The sequence below is a fragment of the Salmo salar genome, chromosome ssa01, assembly GCF_905237065.1.
Source record: "Salmo salar chromosome ssa01, Ssal_v3.1, whole genome shotgun sequence".
Classification (NCBI taxonomy): domain Eukaryota; kingdom Metazoa; phylum Chordata; class Actinopteri; order Salmoniformes; family Salmonidae; genus Salmo; species Salmo salar.
Genome location: NC_059442.1, coordinates 171,911,104 through 171,926,935, shown reverse-complemented (window position 1 = coordinate 171,926,935; position 15,832 = coordinate 171,911,104). Strand labels below are relative to the sequence as shown.

The 15,832-nt window shown below is 40.1% G+C and overlaps 1 protein-coding gene and 1 pseudogene across 2 annotated transcripts in view; one reads left to right on the top strand and one right to left on the bottom strand.

Annotated features, from left to right (window-relative positions):
- The window catches only part of LOC106572858 (hydroxysteroid dehydrogenase-like protein 2), a 51,014-nt pseudogene extending 48,287 nt beyond the window's left edge, over positions 1 to 2,727 (bottom strand).
- Positions 1 to 15,832, top strand: part of LOC106572778 (polypyrimidine tract-binding protein 3) — a 121,336-nt gene that overhangs the window by 17,029 nt on the left and 88,475 nt on the right. The window lies entirely within an intron of this gene.

The following is a 15,832-nucleotide window of genomic DNA, read 5'->3' as shown; positions in this document are numbered from 1 at the left end:
TTCTACTACTCCATGTGTTTCTACTACTCCATCTTGTGTTTCTACTACTCCATGATGTGTTTCTACTACTCCATGTGTTTCTACTACTCCATGTGTTTCTACTACTTCATGATGTGTTAATACTACTTCATGATTTGTTTCTACTACTCCATGATGTGTTTCTACTACTCCATCTTGTGTTTCTACTACTCCATGTTGTGTTTCTAATACTCCATCTTGTGTTTCTACTACTCCTTGTGTTTCTAATACTCCATCTTGTGTTTCTACTACTCCACGATGTGTTTCTACTACTCCATGATGTGTTTCTACTACTCCATGTTGTGTTTCTAATACTCCATCTTGTGTTTCTACGACTCCATGTGTTTCTACTACTCCATCTTGTGTTTCTACTACTCCATGTTGTGTTTCTAATACTCCATCTTGTGTTTCTACTACTCCTTGTGTTTCTAATACTCCATCTTGTGTTCTACTACTCCATGATGTGTTCTACTACTCCATGATGTGTTTCTACTACTTCATGATGTGTTTCTACTACTCCATGATGTGTTTCTACTACTCCATGTTGTGTTTCTAATACTCCATCTTGTGTTTCTACTACTCCATGATGTGTTTCTACTACTCCATGATGTGTTTCTACTACTCCTTGTGTTTCTACATTTACATTTAACATTTAAGTCATTTAGCAGACGCTCTTATCCAGAGCGACTTACAAATTGGTGCATTCACCTTATAATATCCAGTGGAACAACCACTTTACAATAGTGCATCTAAATCTTTTAGGGGGGGGGGGGTTAGAAGGATTACTTTTTCTACTACTCCATGTGTTTCTACTACTCCATCTTGTGTTTCTACTACTCCATGATGTGTTTCTACTACTTCATGATGTGTTTCTACTACTCCATGATGTGTTTCTACTACTCCATGATGTGTTAATACTACTTCATGATTTGTTTCTACTACTCCATGATGTGTTTCTACTACTCCATGATGTGTTTCTACTACTCCATGTGTTTCTACTACTCCATGATGTGTTAATACTACTTCATGATTTGTTTCTACTACTCCATGATGTGTTTCTACTACTCCATGTTGTGTTTCTACTACTCCATGTGTTTCTACTACTCCATCTTGTGTTTCTACTACTCCATGTGTTTCTACTACTCCATGATGTGTTAATACTACTTCATGATTTGTTTCTACTACTCCATGATGTGTTTCTACTACTCCATGTTGTGTTTCTACTACTCCATGTGTTTCTACTACTCCATCTTGTGTTTCTACTACTCCATGATGTGTTCTACTACTCCATGATGTGTTTCTACTACTCCATGTTGTGTTTCTACTACTCCATGTGTTTCTACTACTCCATGTTGTGTTTCTACTACTCCATGTGTTTCTACTACTCCATGATGTGTTTCTACTACTTCATGATGTGTTTCTACTACTCCATGATGTGTTTCTACTACTCCACGATGTGTTTCTACGACTCCATGTTGTGTTTCTACTACTCCATGATGTGTTAATACTACTCCAAGATGGCAGCCAGGGCTGTCTTCTCTCATGCCCCACACCCTCTCCCCACTTTATTTGTTACTGCTAAGCATTGTTAGCGCTCTGCAGGCTAGGAGAGGAGGGTTGGGATGCAGAGAGGGAGGGGTGGGTGGGTAGCATTGTTCTCCTAGCCTGCTGTACCACTGAGCTTCCTAGATACTCCTCTCTCCTCAGCCCAGGGCTCAGTTCAGTGGAATGTCAGCTATGTGCCAGACCTCACCTCAGCACTGTCTGAGAGAGAGAGAGCGAGAGAGAGAGCGAGAGAGAGAGAGAGAGAGAGAGAGAGAGAAAGAGAAAGAGAGAGCGAGAGAGATAGAGAGAGAGAGAGAGAGAGAGAGAGAGAGAGAGAGCGAGAGAGAATTCCGGGGGAGGGGAGGGGTGTTGTGGTATCACAGGTGTGTTGTGTGCTCTGGCACCCTGCTGAAGGAAGAGAGGAGAAAGGGCTTCACTGTCATGGCAGATGGCTTCAGTTGTTGAACATTTCACTATGTTCATAACCCCTTGTGCATCCCACAGGGCTCTGGACCAAAGTAATGCACTGCATAGGGAATAGGGTGCCATTTGGGCTGCACACCTTGTTTGGAATTGCAACTGGAGTTTTATTCACCCGGCATGTTAACCTTCATCCTAAAAGTGGCCAAGTTGTTGTTGGTGTAAGTCACAGGCTTAACAATCTGTACCCCAACCAAAATCCCTGGACGAACAGAGATATCCGTACCATGTTTAGAGCCCGTACTGCAGCGTTCAATGTCAGCAGAACAAACCCAGATGACTTGGTGGCGTGCGAAAGCAGGTACGAGCTCCTCAAATCCATTATGGACGCAAAAAGACAATACAGACTCAAACTTGAATTGATGTTCGACAACTCAGACTCATGAGGCATTTAGCAATGCAGACTATCACAGACTACAATTGCAAATCCAGCTGTGTGGTGCCCATCGAAGCCTCCCTCCCAGATGAGCTTAACATATTCTATGCTTGCTTCGAGGCAGACAATACCGAACCATCCAGGAGGACTCTCGCTGCTCCGGACGACCGTGGGCTTTTGCTCTCCGAGGCTGACATGAGGAAAACTCTTATAAGAGTGAATACTCACAAAGCCGCTGGTCCAGATGGCATCCCTGGCTGCATCCTCAGAGTCTGTGCTGAACAGCTGGCAGGCATCTTCTCAGACATCTTTGACCTGTACCTATAGTCCACACCTGCTTCAAGGAGACTACAATTGTTTGTGTGCCCAAGAAAAACAAATGTGACATGCCTAAATGACTATCGCCCCCATCGCACTCACCCCCAATCATCATGAAGTGTTTCAAGAGTCTGGTTTTGGCTCACGTCAAGGCCAGCATGCCAGGCACACTGGACACACAATTTACTAAACGATCCACAGAAGGTACCATTTACGTCGCCATACACAGAGCCATAATATATCTGGACAAGAGGAACACCTACAGTGAGCTCCAACAGTATTGGGACAGTGACATATTTGTGTTGTTTTGGCTCTGTACTCCAGCACTTTGGATTTGATTAGTGATTTTCATCCATATCAGGTGAACCGTTTTGAAATTACAGCACTTCTTGTACATACTGTAGTCCCACCATTTTAGAGGACCAAAAGTATTGGGACAAATTCACTTACATTGCATTCGGAAAGTATTCAGACCCCTTGACTTTTTCCACATTTTGTTATGTTACAGTCTTATTCTAAAATGGATTAAATTTAAAAAAGCCTCAGCAATCTACACACAATAGCCCATAATGACATCACAATACCCCATAATGACATCACGATACCCCATAATGACAAAAGCGCTAACGTTTGTTTTGTGTGCAAATGTATTAAAAATAAAAAAACTGAAATACCTTATTTACTTAAGTAGTCAGACCCTTTGCTATGAGACTCGAAATTGAGCTCAGGTGCATCCTGTTTCCATTGATCATCCTTGAGATGTTTCTACAACTTGATTGGAGTCCACCTGTGGTAAATTCAATTGATTGGACATGATTTGGAAAGGCACCTGTCAATATAAGGTCCCACAGTTGACAGTGCATGTCAGAGCAAAAACCAAGCCATGAAGTTGAAGGAATTGTCCGTAGAACGCCGAGAGGATTGTGTTGAGGCAGAGATCCGTGGAAGGGTACCAAAACATTTCTGCGGTCCCCAAAAACACAGTGGGCTCCATCATTCTTAAATGGAAGAAGTTTGGAACCACCAAGACTCTTCCTAGAGCTGGCCACCCGGACAAATTGAGCAATCGGGGGAAAAGGGCCTTGGTCAGGGAGGTGACCAAGAACCCAATTGGTCACTCTGACAGAGCTCCAGAGTTCCTCTGTGGAGATGGGAGAAACTTCCAGAAGGACAACCATCCCTGCAGCACTCCACCAATCAGGTATTTTATTGTAGAGTGGCCAGACGGAAGCCACTCCTCAGTAAAAGGCACATGACAGCCCGCTTGGAGTTTACCAAAAGGCACCTAAAGGACTCTCAGACCATGAGAAACAAGATTATCTGGTTTGATTAAACCAAGATTGAACTCTTTGGCCTGAATGCCAAGCGTCACATCTGGAGGAAACCTGGCACCATCCCTACGGTGAAGCATGGTGGTGGCAGCATCATGCTATGGGGATGTTTTTCAGAGGCAGGGACTAAGAGACTAGTCAGGCTCAAGGGAAAGATGAACGGAGCAAAGCACAGAGATCCTTGATGAAAACCTTCTCCAGAGCGCTGAGGACCTCAGACTGGAGCGAAGGTTCACCTTCCAACAGGACAACAACCCTAAGCACACAGCCAAGACAATGCAGGAGTGGCTTTGGGACAAGTCTCTGAATGTCCTTGAGTGGCCCAGTCAGAGCCCGGACTTGAACCCGATCGAACATCTCTGGAAAGACCTGAAAATAGCTGTACAGCGACGCTCCCCATCCAAGCCTGACAGAGCTTGAGAGGATCTGCAGAGAAGAATGGGAGAAACTCCCCAAATACAGGTGTGCCAAGCTTGTAGCGTCATACCCAAGAAGACTCAGTGCTGTAATCGCTGCAAAAGGTGCTGCAACAAAGGACTGAGTAAAGGGTCTGAATAGTTATGTATACGTGATATTTCAGTATTTAATTTTTTATAAATTGGCAAAAAAATCGAAACCTCTTGCTTTGTCATTTTGGGGTATTGTGTGTAAACAATTTAATACATTTTAGAATAAGGCTGTGACGTAACAGAATGTGGAAAAAGTCAAAGGGGGTCTGAATACTTTCCGAAGGCACTGTATGTGTATTAAAGTAGTCCAGAGTTTAGTATTTGGTCCCATAATCCTAGCACACAATGATTACATCAAGCTTGTGACTATAGAAATTTGCTGTTTGTTTTGGTTGTGTTTCAGATTATTTTGTGACCAATAGAAATTAATGGTAAATAATGTATTGTGTCGTTTTGGAGTCATTTTATTTGTAAATATGAATAGAATAGGTTTCAAAACATGTCAATATTAATATGGATAATCCTCAATGTATCGTGATGCAAATATCAGAACCCCCCCCCCAAAAAAATGCTAACCTTCCCTGTTGTTGTAATGGTGAGAGGTTTAGCATGTCTTGGGGGTATGATATAAAATGCTAACCTTCCCTGTTGTTGTAATGGTGAGATGTTTAGCATGTCTTGGGGGTATGATATAAAATGCTAACCTTCCCTGTTGTTGTAATGGTGAGAGGTTTAGCATGTCTTGGGGGTATGATATAAAATGCTAACCTTCCCTGTTGTTGTAATGGTGAGAGGTTTAGCATGTCTTGGGGGTATGATATAAAATGCTAACCTCCCCTGTTATTGTAATGGTGAGAGGTTAGCATGTCTTGGGGTTATGATATAAAATGCTAACCTTCCCTGTTATTGTAATGGTGAGAGGTTTAGCATGTCTTGGGGGTATGATATAATATGCTAACCTTCCCTGTTGTTGTAATGGTGAGAGGTTTAGCATGTCTTGGGGTTATGATATAAAATGCTAACCTTCCCTGTTGTTGTAATGGTGAGAGGTTAGCATGTCTTGGGGTTATGATATCAAATGCTAACCTTCCCTGTTATTGTAATGGTGAGAGGTTAGCATGTCTTGGGGTTATGATATAAAATGCTAACCTTCCCTGTTGTTGTAATGGTGAGAGGTTAGCATGTCTTGGGGTTATGATATAAAATGCTAACCTCCCCTGTTATTGTAATGGTGAGAGGTTAGCATGTCTTGGGGGTATGATATAAAATGCTAACCTTCCCTGTTGTTGTAATGGTGAGAGGTTAGCATGTCTTGGGGTTATGATATAAAATGCTAACCTCCCCTGTTATTGTAATGGTGAGAGGTTAGCATGTCTTGGGGGTATGATATAAAATGCTAACCTCCCCTGTTATTGTAATGGTGAGAGGTTAGCATGTCTTGGGGCTATGATATAAAATGCTAACATTCCCTGTTGTTGTAATGGTGAGAGGTTAGCATGTCTTGGGGCTATGATATAAAATGCTAACATTCCCTGTTGTTGTAATGGTGAGAGGTTAGCATGTCTTGGGGGTATGATATAAAATGCTAACCTCCCCTGTTATTGTAATGGTGAGAGGTTAGCATGTCTTGGGGCTATGATATAAAATGCTAACATTCCCTGTTGTTGTAATGGTGAGAGGTTTAGCATGTCTTGGGGGTATGATTTTTGTGCGTCTGTAACTTTTTAACTCATCATTATTCACAATTCATTCAGGACTATCCTTAACCTCTATGGGCTAGGTGGGACGCTTACTCAACAGCCAGTTGAATCCTGTGGCGCGTTATTCAAATACCTTAGATATGCTATTACTTCAATTTTTCAAAAATATGACTATTTTACACAATTTTAAAGATAAGACTCTCGTTAATCTAACCACACTGTCCGATTTCAAAAAGGCTTTACAACGAAAGCAAAACATTAGATTATGTCAGCAGAGTACCCAGCCAGAAATACTCAGACACCCATTTTTCAAGCTAGCATATAATGTCACATAAACCCAAACCACAGCTAAATGTAGCACTAACCTTTGATGATCTTCATCAGATGACAACCCTAGGACATTATGTTATACAATACATGCATGTTTTGTTCAATCGAGTTCATATTTATATCAAAAACCAGCTTTTTACATTAGCATGTGACTAGCATGTGACTAGCATTCCCACCGAACACTGCCGGTGAATTTACTAAATTACTCACGATAAACGTTCACAAAAAGCATAACAATTATTTTAAGAATTATAGATACAGAACTCCTCTATGCACTCGATATGTCCGATTTTAAAATAGCTTTTCGGTGAAAGCACATTTTGTAATATTCTCAGTAGATAGCCCGGCATCACAGGGCTAGCTATTTAGACACCCAGCAAGTTTAGCACTCATCAAAGTCAGATTTACTATAAGAAAATTGTTATTACCTTTGTTGTCTTCGTCAGAATGCACTCCCAGGACTTCTACTTCAATAACAAATGTTGGTTTGGTCCAAAATAATCCATCGTTATATCCAAACAGCGGCGTTTTGTTTGTGCGTTCTAGACACTATCCTAAAGGGTAAATAAGGGTGGCGAGCATGGCGCAATTCGTGACAAAAAAATTCTAAATATTCCATTACCGTACTTCGAAGCATGTCAACCGCTGTTTAAAATCTATTTTTATGCCATTTTTCTCATAAAAAAGCGATAATATTCCGACCGGGAATCTGCTTTTAGGTAAACAGACAAAGGAAAAGAAAGCATTCGGTCGAAGCGGGCACGCGCCTAAGCCCATAGTACTCTGAGTGGCCACTTGCCAAAAGCGATAAAGTGTTTCAGCCAGAGCCTGCCTCGATATCGTTCAGCTTTTTCCCGGGCTCTGAGACCCTATGGAAGCCGTAGGAAGTGTCACGTTATTGCACAGATCCTGAGTCTTCAATAAAAAGAGCCAAGATGAAACACTACTTCTCAGACAGGCCACTTCCTGCTTGAAATCTTCTCAGGTTTTGGCCTGCCATATGAGTTCTGTTATACTCACAGACACCATTCAAACAGTTTTAGAAACTTTAGGGTGTTTTCTATCCAAAGCCAATAATTATATGCATATTCTAGTTACTGGGCAGGAGTAGTAACCAGATTAAATCGGGTACGTTTTTTATCCAGCCGTGTCAATACTGCCCCCTAGCCCTAACAGGTTAATCATGGTAGCATCCACATTAATGCCTTGAAAATGGCAGCTCTAGCCTTTAGCTCGGTGCAGATGTTGCCTGTAGTCCATGGCTTCTGGTTGGGAAATGTAAGTACGGTCACGGTGGGGACGACGTCGTCGATGCACTTATTGATGAAGCCGGTGACTGAGATGGTGTACTCCTCAATGTCATTGTCATTAGAACATATTCCAGTCTGTGCTAGCAAAACAGTCCTGTAGCGTAGCATCCGCGTCATCTGACCACTTCCGTACTGAGCGAGTCACTGGTACTTCCTGCTTTAGTTTAGTCAGGAGGATGGAATTATGGTCAGATTTGCCAAATGGAGGGAGAGGGAGAGCTTTGTATGCCAAATGGAGGGTGAGGGAGAGCTTTGTATGCCAAATGGAGGGTGAGGGAGAGCTTTGTATGCCAAATGGAGGGTGAGGGAGAGCTTTGTATGCCAAATGGAGGGTGAGGGAGAGCTTTGTATGCATCTCTGTGTGTGGAGTAAAGGTGTTCTAGAGTTTTTTTTTCTCTGGTTGCACATTTAACATGCTGGTAGAAATGAGGTAAAACGGATTTAAGTTTGCCTGCATTAAAGTCCCCGGCCACTAGGAGCGCCCCTTCTGGATGAGCATTTTCTTGTTTGCTTATGGCCTTTTACAGCTCGTTGAGTGCGATCTTAGTGCCAGCGTCCGTTTGTAGTGGTAAATAGACAGCTACGAATAATATAGATGAGAACTCTCTTGGTAGATGGTGTGGTCTATAGCTTATCATGAAGTATTCTACCTCAGGCGAGCAATACCTCGGGACTTCTTTAATATTAGACATCGCACACCAACAGTTATTGACAAATAGACACACATTACAGTTTTTAATGTCCCGTTGGTAGGGTAATGGGGTAGGGTTGGGTATAGGATACAGACCCGGTGTAGGGGATAGGGCTGGGTATAGGATACAGACCCAGTTTTGGGGGTAGGGCTGGGTATAGGATACAGACCTAGCTTAGGGTGTAGGATTGGGTATAGGAAACAGACCCGGTTTAGGGGGTAGGGCTGGGTATAGGATACAGACCCGGTTTAGGGGATAGGGCTGGGTATAGGATACAGACCCAGTTTTGGGGGTAGGGCTGGGTATAGGATACAGACCCGGTTTAGGGGGTAGGGCTGGGTATAGGATACAGACCCGGTTTAGGGGGTAGGGCTGGGTATAGGATACAGACCCGGTTTAGGGGGTAGGTCTGGGTATAGGATACAGACCCGGTTTTAGGGGGTAGGGCTGGATACTGAGAATGCACAGGCGGTCAATCATAGAAGACATTCTATAGGTTTATAGGCATCCTTGAAGAGGTTTTTGAATGAGATGACTGTGTCTGCATCTTGTATGTGTGGCGGGAGTGCATTCCAGCCTGGGTGCAGAGCAGCTGAAGGCCCGGCTACCCATGGTGGAGTGACGGAATGGGAGGGAGACAAGGAGACCAGCAGAGGAGGAGCAAGGGAAATGGTTGTCTGTTGTTCCTGGTTGGGTTTCAGTTTACTCTTCTTTATTACCCCCCATCCAATATTAAAAGGAAACCAACACCATGCTCGGCCGTGCCATCGCAACCCGAGTTACCAGTTCCTGTTACTTCCTGCTTCTACAGAGCACAGGCCTGGTAGTTGCTACTAGTTTGCCCAGCTCGTAGAGCTGTGGTCAGAAGTAGTGTACCAATTTGACCAGCACATAGAGCTGTGGTCAGAAGTAGTGTACCAATTTGACCAGCACATAGAGCTGTGGTCAGAAGTAGTGTACCAGTTTGACCAGCACAAAGAGCTGTGGTCAGAAGTAGTGTACCAGTTTGACCAGCCCATAGAGCTATGGTCAGAAGTAGTGTACCAGTTTGACCAGCCCAAAGAGCTGTGGTCAGAGGTAGTGCACTATATAGGGACCAGTTTGCCATTTGGGACACCCACAATGTTGTAGTGCTGACCCAGTGTTGTAGGGCTGACCCAGTGTTGTAGGGCTGACCCAATGTTGTAGCTCTCAGGTGATGTTTCATTCTGGATCCATACTTGGTGATGTAATAACCTTTGATCTGATTTCTATGAGCTAGTTGTTGATAATAGCTAGTTATTGATAATAGCTAGTTTTTGATAATAGCTAGTTGTTGATAATAGCTAGTTGTTGATAGTATCTAGTTGTTGATAATAGCTAGTTGTTGATAGTATCTAGTTGTTGATAATATCTAGTTGTTGATAATAGCTAGTTGTTGAGAGTATCTAGTTGTTGATAATAGCTAGTTGTTGATAGTATCTAGTTGTTGATAATAGCTAGTTGTTGAGAGTATCTAGTTGTTGATAATAGCTAGTTGTTGATAGTATCTAGTTGTTGATAGTATCTAGCTTTTGATATTAGCTAGTTGTTTATAATAGCTAGTTGTTGATAATAGCTAGTTTTTGATAATAGCTAGTTGTTGATATTAGCTAGTTGTTGATAGTAGCTAGTTGTTGATAGCATCTAGTTTTTATTAATAGCTAGTTGTAGCTAATAGCTAGTTGTTGATATTAGCTAGTTGTTGATAGTAGCTAGTTGTTGATAATATCTAGTTGAGAGTATCTAGTTGTTGATAGTATCTAGTTGTTGATAGTATCTAGTTGTTGATAGTATCTAGTTTTTGATAATATCTAGTTGAGAGTATCTAGTTGTTGATAGTATCTAGTTGTTGATAGTATCTAGTTTTTGATAATATCTAGTTGAGAGTATTTAGTTGTTGATAGTATCTAGTTGTTGATAGTATCCCGTTGATAATAGCTAGTTGTTGATAGTATCTAGTTGTTGATAATAGCTAGTTGTTTATAATAGCTAGTTGTTGATAGTATATAGTTGTTGATAGTAGATAGTTGTTGATAGTAGATAGTTGTTGATAATAGGTAGTTGTTGATAGTATCTAGTTGTTGATAGTAGCTAGTTGTTGATAATAGCTAGTTGTAGCTAATAGCTAGTTGTTGATAATAGCTAGTTTTTGATAATAGCTAGTTGTTGATATTAGCTAGTTGTTGATAGTAGCTAGTTGTTGATAGTATCTAGTTGTTGATAATAGCTAGTTGTAGCTAATAGCTAGTTGTTAATAATAGCTAGTTGTTGATAATAGCTAGTTGTTGATATTAGCTAGTTGTTGATAGTATCTAGTTTTTGATAATAGCTAGTTGTTGATAATATCTAGTTGTTGATAATAGCCAGTTGTTGATATTAGCTAGTTGTTGATAATTATGTATCTAGTTGTTGATAGTATCTAGTTGTTGATAATACTGTAGCTAGTTGTTGATAGTATCTAGTTGTTGATAGTATCTAGTTGCTGATTTTAGCTAGTTGTTGATAATAGCTAGTTGATAGTATCTAGTTGTTGATAATACTGTAGCTAGTTGTTGATAGTATCTAGTTGTTGATAATAGCTAGTTGTTTATAATAGCTAGTTGTTTATAATATCTAGTTGTTGATAGTATCTAGTTGATAGTATCTAGTTGTTGATAATAGCTAGTTGTGGATAATACTGTAGCTAGTTGTTGATAGTAGCTAGTTGCTGGTATTAGCTAGTTGTTGATAATAGCTAGTTGTTGATAGTATCTAGTTGTTGATAATAGCTAGTTGTTGATAGTATCTAGTTGTTGATAGTATCTAGTTGTTGATAATAGCTAGTTGTGGATATTAGCTAGTTGTTGATATTAGCTAGTTGTTGATATTAGCTAGTTGTTGATAGTATCTAGTTGTTGATAATAGCTAGTTGTAGCTAATAGCTAGTTGTTGATAGTAGCTAGTTGTTGATATTAGCTAGCTGTTGATAATAGCTAGTTGTTGATATTAGCTAGTTGTTGATAGTATCTAGTTGTTGATAATAGCTAGTTGTTGATAATAGCTAGTTGTTGATAATAGCTAGTTGTTGATAATAGCTAGTTGTTGATAGTATCTAGTTGTTGATAATAGCTAGTTGTTGATAATAGCTAGTTGATGATAATAGCTAGTTGTTGATAATACTGTAGCTAGTTGTTGATAGTATCTAGTTGTTGATAGTATCTAGTTGTTGATAATAGCTAGTTGTTGATAATAGCTAGTTGTTGATATTAGCTAGTTGTTGATAGTAGCTAGTTGTTGATAGTGTCTAGTTGCTGACATTAGCTAGCTGGGTCTGGTTGTTGATAACATATCCTGCGAAGGACCGCCCAGGTAGCACATTTAGTTCCTTGGTAGTTGTGGTAACGTACGTTTTTTCTCTCCATTGGTTCTGGGAACAAAGCCTTAAGTTTCCTGACCGGTTTAACTGAATGTTTTTAAAAGTGCTGAGAACGGAAGTGAACATTTTTCCTGTTCAGGGAACATACATTTTTATGTTGCAGGGAGGTTCTGAGAACATTTTAGGTTATTTGGAGTAATTTTCCTTTAATTGAACGTTTCAATAAATTCTTATAATACTGCTAGCTGAGTTTGGGTTAAGAGTTTGGAGGTTTTTTAATACCTTTCTTAAAACTTTAACTGAACATTTTAGTAAGACTGCTAGCTTAGGTTAACTGTTTTGAACTTCAAGCTCAGATAGGATATATGGAAATTAATTTGCTTAGGCATTAATCAATTTTTTTTTATTGTAGCACAGCATCATTAAGATTTGAACCTATGATCTTCTGTTTCTTGGCAGATGGAGTTAGACCACTGCACCACCAGGATGGAGCTAGCATGCCTGGTCTATTTTACTCTTAAAAAGCTGTTAATTTTAGTCTATTCAAACAGACCCCATTTCAAAGTAAACAAGCAGTCATTAAGATCAGGTGTGGCCAATTATTGAGAGTGGCCAACACACCTGAACACACTTAACAAGATAGAGGATAGAGATAGTTTTGTTGACGCTGAGAACAGAATGTATGTTTTTCAATAACATTCTTAGAATGTTTTTTGAACGTTACTAATGTTTTCTTTTTTTTTTTCTTTTTTTAATGAAAAATGTTGTTAATGTTCTGAGAGCATGACTTTAAATAGAACCATGAGGAAACCTGCAGAAAACCCATTGAAATTCCCACAGAAGAATGTTGTTTTTTAATGTTCTCTGAAGTATTTGAGAACATTCCCAATGTTCTTAATGTTATGAGAATATTACTTTAAATAGAACCATGAGGAAACCTGATGGAATCATTATGCTGAAGTATTGAAATATCTTAACGTTTCTTAACGTTCTCTAATGAACCAATGTCTATGTTAGAACCAGAAAACTTGAACATTATGCTGAAGTATTGAAATATCTTAACGTTTCTTAACGTTCTCTGAAGTATTTGAGAACCTTCCCAATGCCAAAACAGTTGGAGAACGTAACTAGCCATGTTTGAACTTTTTAGGACATTTTCTGTTAAAGTAATGAAATACCAAGAAAATGACTTTATTTTGTCAAGTTACTTAATGTTCCAACTATCCTGCACCTTTCCCAGAACGTTGTGGGAAGGTTGAATGCCAATTAACCATGGCTGTAAGAAACATATGGTTCTCAGAACGTTGTGTGCTAGCTGTGTGTTGACATCATGTTCTGTCTACATCCCAGCAGAGATCACTATACCATATGACTAGACAGAGAGACATCCCTATCTCCTCACCCTCTCAGATACCTGGTACTCCATCCCAAATGGCACCCTATTCCCTACGGGCTCTGGTCAAAAGTAGTGCACTACCCTATGGGCTTTGGTCAAAAGTAGTGCACTGTAGGCTATAGGGAATAGGGTGCAATTTGAGACGGAGTACTAGTCCTTTACCCTGGATACGATACGACAGACAGCAGACGCTTGTTGGATCTGTTTGTGCTTTATGATCCACATAAATAAACTGGGCCCGGTGTCCGCATAACGATAGAATTTACGGTTACGGAGTGTTTTAACGATACGTCTTTTCTACAACGACCGAAGATGTAACGTGCGTTTCCCAAAACACTATGCAGACAGAGAGAGAGAGAGAGCGGTCGCTAAGTGCGTCGTTGAGGCATAGTGTCGATACTGATATGATCGTAATAAAGGGAGCGCTGCTCTCAGATCAGCTTTCTCCATTCAAACCCCTCTTACTTTAACATTAGAATTATTTCACAATACTGATGAAGGATCAGCTCCTCGAAGACATATTACCACCTACCGCTGCTAATATTGAGGCGACTTATTCTAATTCTTACCCAATATAAATGCACTAAATCCCAAATTTGCCACATCATTGGGCACGTTAGGCTACACATCATGAAATATAGTGAGATAAATTACAGACCGTAGCCTACAAGTAGTAAAATAGAACTGAATTGACCTTTCTCTAAGCCCCGTTACTGTTGCAACCCAACTCCCCAATCATCCACAGGTGAAATAACCTCACAATGATTTCAAACTGTGTTTAATAATACATCATGACACAGACTACCCCCTTACTAATCAGGAACGTCTTGGTTATGTTGCGGCGGACTGTCATTATCACTGCTTCACGACAACCTGGTAAAATTGTGTTTGTGGTGTAGCTAGCCACTGAATGGCTCTAAATTCACTGTCAGCATGCAGTCAAAGCTGTAACCACTTTTTGAGCTAACTAGCACTCTCAAATCGTATCCTGATGTCGACAGCAGATGGGAGTTGTATTCATAACATGGCTAACATACATTTTGAGAAAACAAGTTATATTAGGTGGCTAGCTAGCATTGGGCAATGTTTGGTGGTCAATGAGACCAAGAGCTAGCTAACAAGCTGAGATAGCAATTAATGTAACAAAAGTATAATTTCGGATTAGAAAATACTCCATCAACAGGCTCTGCATTTCAGGAATCACAGTAACAAGTCCTCCTGTTCTATTATTTAGCCATTTAAACATGTATTTTTTGGTAGAAAATGCTCAGTTTTTGACATAGCCCTCACTGGCTTTCAGCATCACTCCATCAAGGGAAATATAGTACTCTTTCGACCAAAGATATCTACATATATTTCAGGATGTTGTGTATCTCTGGAAATAATCAGAATTCATGTAAACATTACTCTTTTGAAAACATAGCTTGTCCCAATAAGTGATCTCTTGGCACAACTTACCTCGGTTATGTGGTAAATTGAGCCACGGGACAGGGTACATTAATCCGCCTAGACATTTCTGTACTGAATGAAATATTAAAATACTAACTTTTTAAAAACCATATCTATCTTTATTTCCCATAAAAATAAAAAGATTCGCACACTCCATATTTATAACCTCCTAGTAATTTATTGGGTAAAAAAAAAATATATTTTTTATTTTATATATATATATATATATATAAATAAAATATATATAAAATATATATATATTTTATTTTTTTATATATATATATTTTTTTTTTTGTTGCATAACTGTGCCTGAGACGTTGGTGTTTTTTTACCCAATAAATGACTGGGAGGTTATAAATATGGAGTGTACGACTCTCTCTGTTTTTATAGCTTCCACTTTATTCAGCGTTAGTCAGCACCTTGACACAAAATCATTTTCTCTGCGTGTGCTTTTTAATAGACTATTATCTCTGTTTCCCACAATTCAACACAATCACAATAGTTTTGTTTATATATATATATATATATATTAAGCATCTTTTAACACAGGCTTAACACCTAACAAACACGTTGTACTTTAAAAAAAATATATACTTTTAACATAGGCCAGAGCCTGTTGTTACCTCATATCCCAGCGATAATGACTTGCATTACCCCTGAGAAGAAACACTTCAATTTGCTCAACTTGCCATTGGCTCAATCATAGGCTCATCTTACCCCATGGCTATTGGCTCATCTTACCCCATGGCCATTGGCTCATCTTACCCCAAGGCCATTGGCTCATCTTACCCCAAGGCCATTGGCTCATCTTACCCCAAGGCCATTGGCTCAACTTACCCCAAGGCCATTGGCTCATCTTACCCCAAGGCCATTGGCTCATCTTACCCCAAGGCCATTGGCTCAACTTACCCCAAGGCCATTGGCTCATCTTACCCCAAGGCCATTGGCTCAACTTTACCCCATGGCCATTGGCTCAACTTACCCCATGGCCATTGGCTCAACTTACCCCAGGGCCATTGGCTCATCTTACCCCAAGGCCATAGGCTCATCTTACCCCAAGGC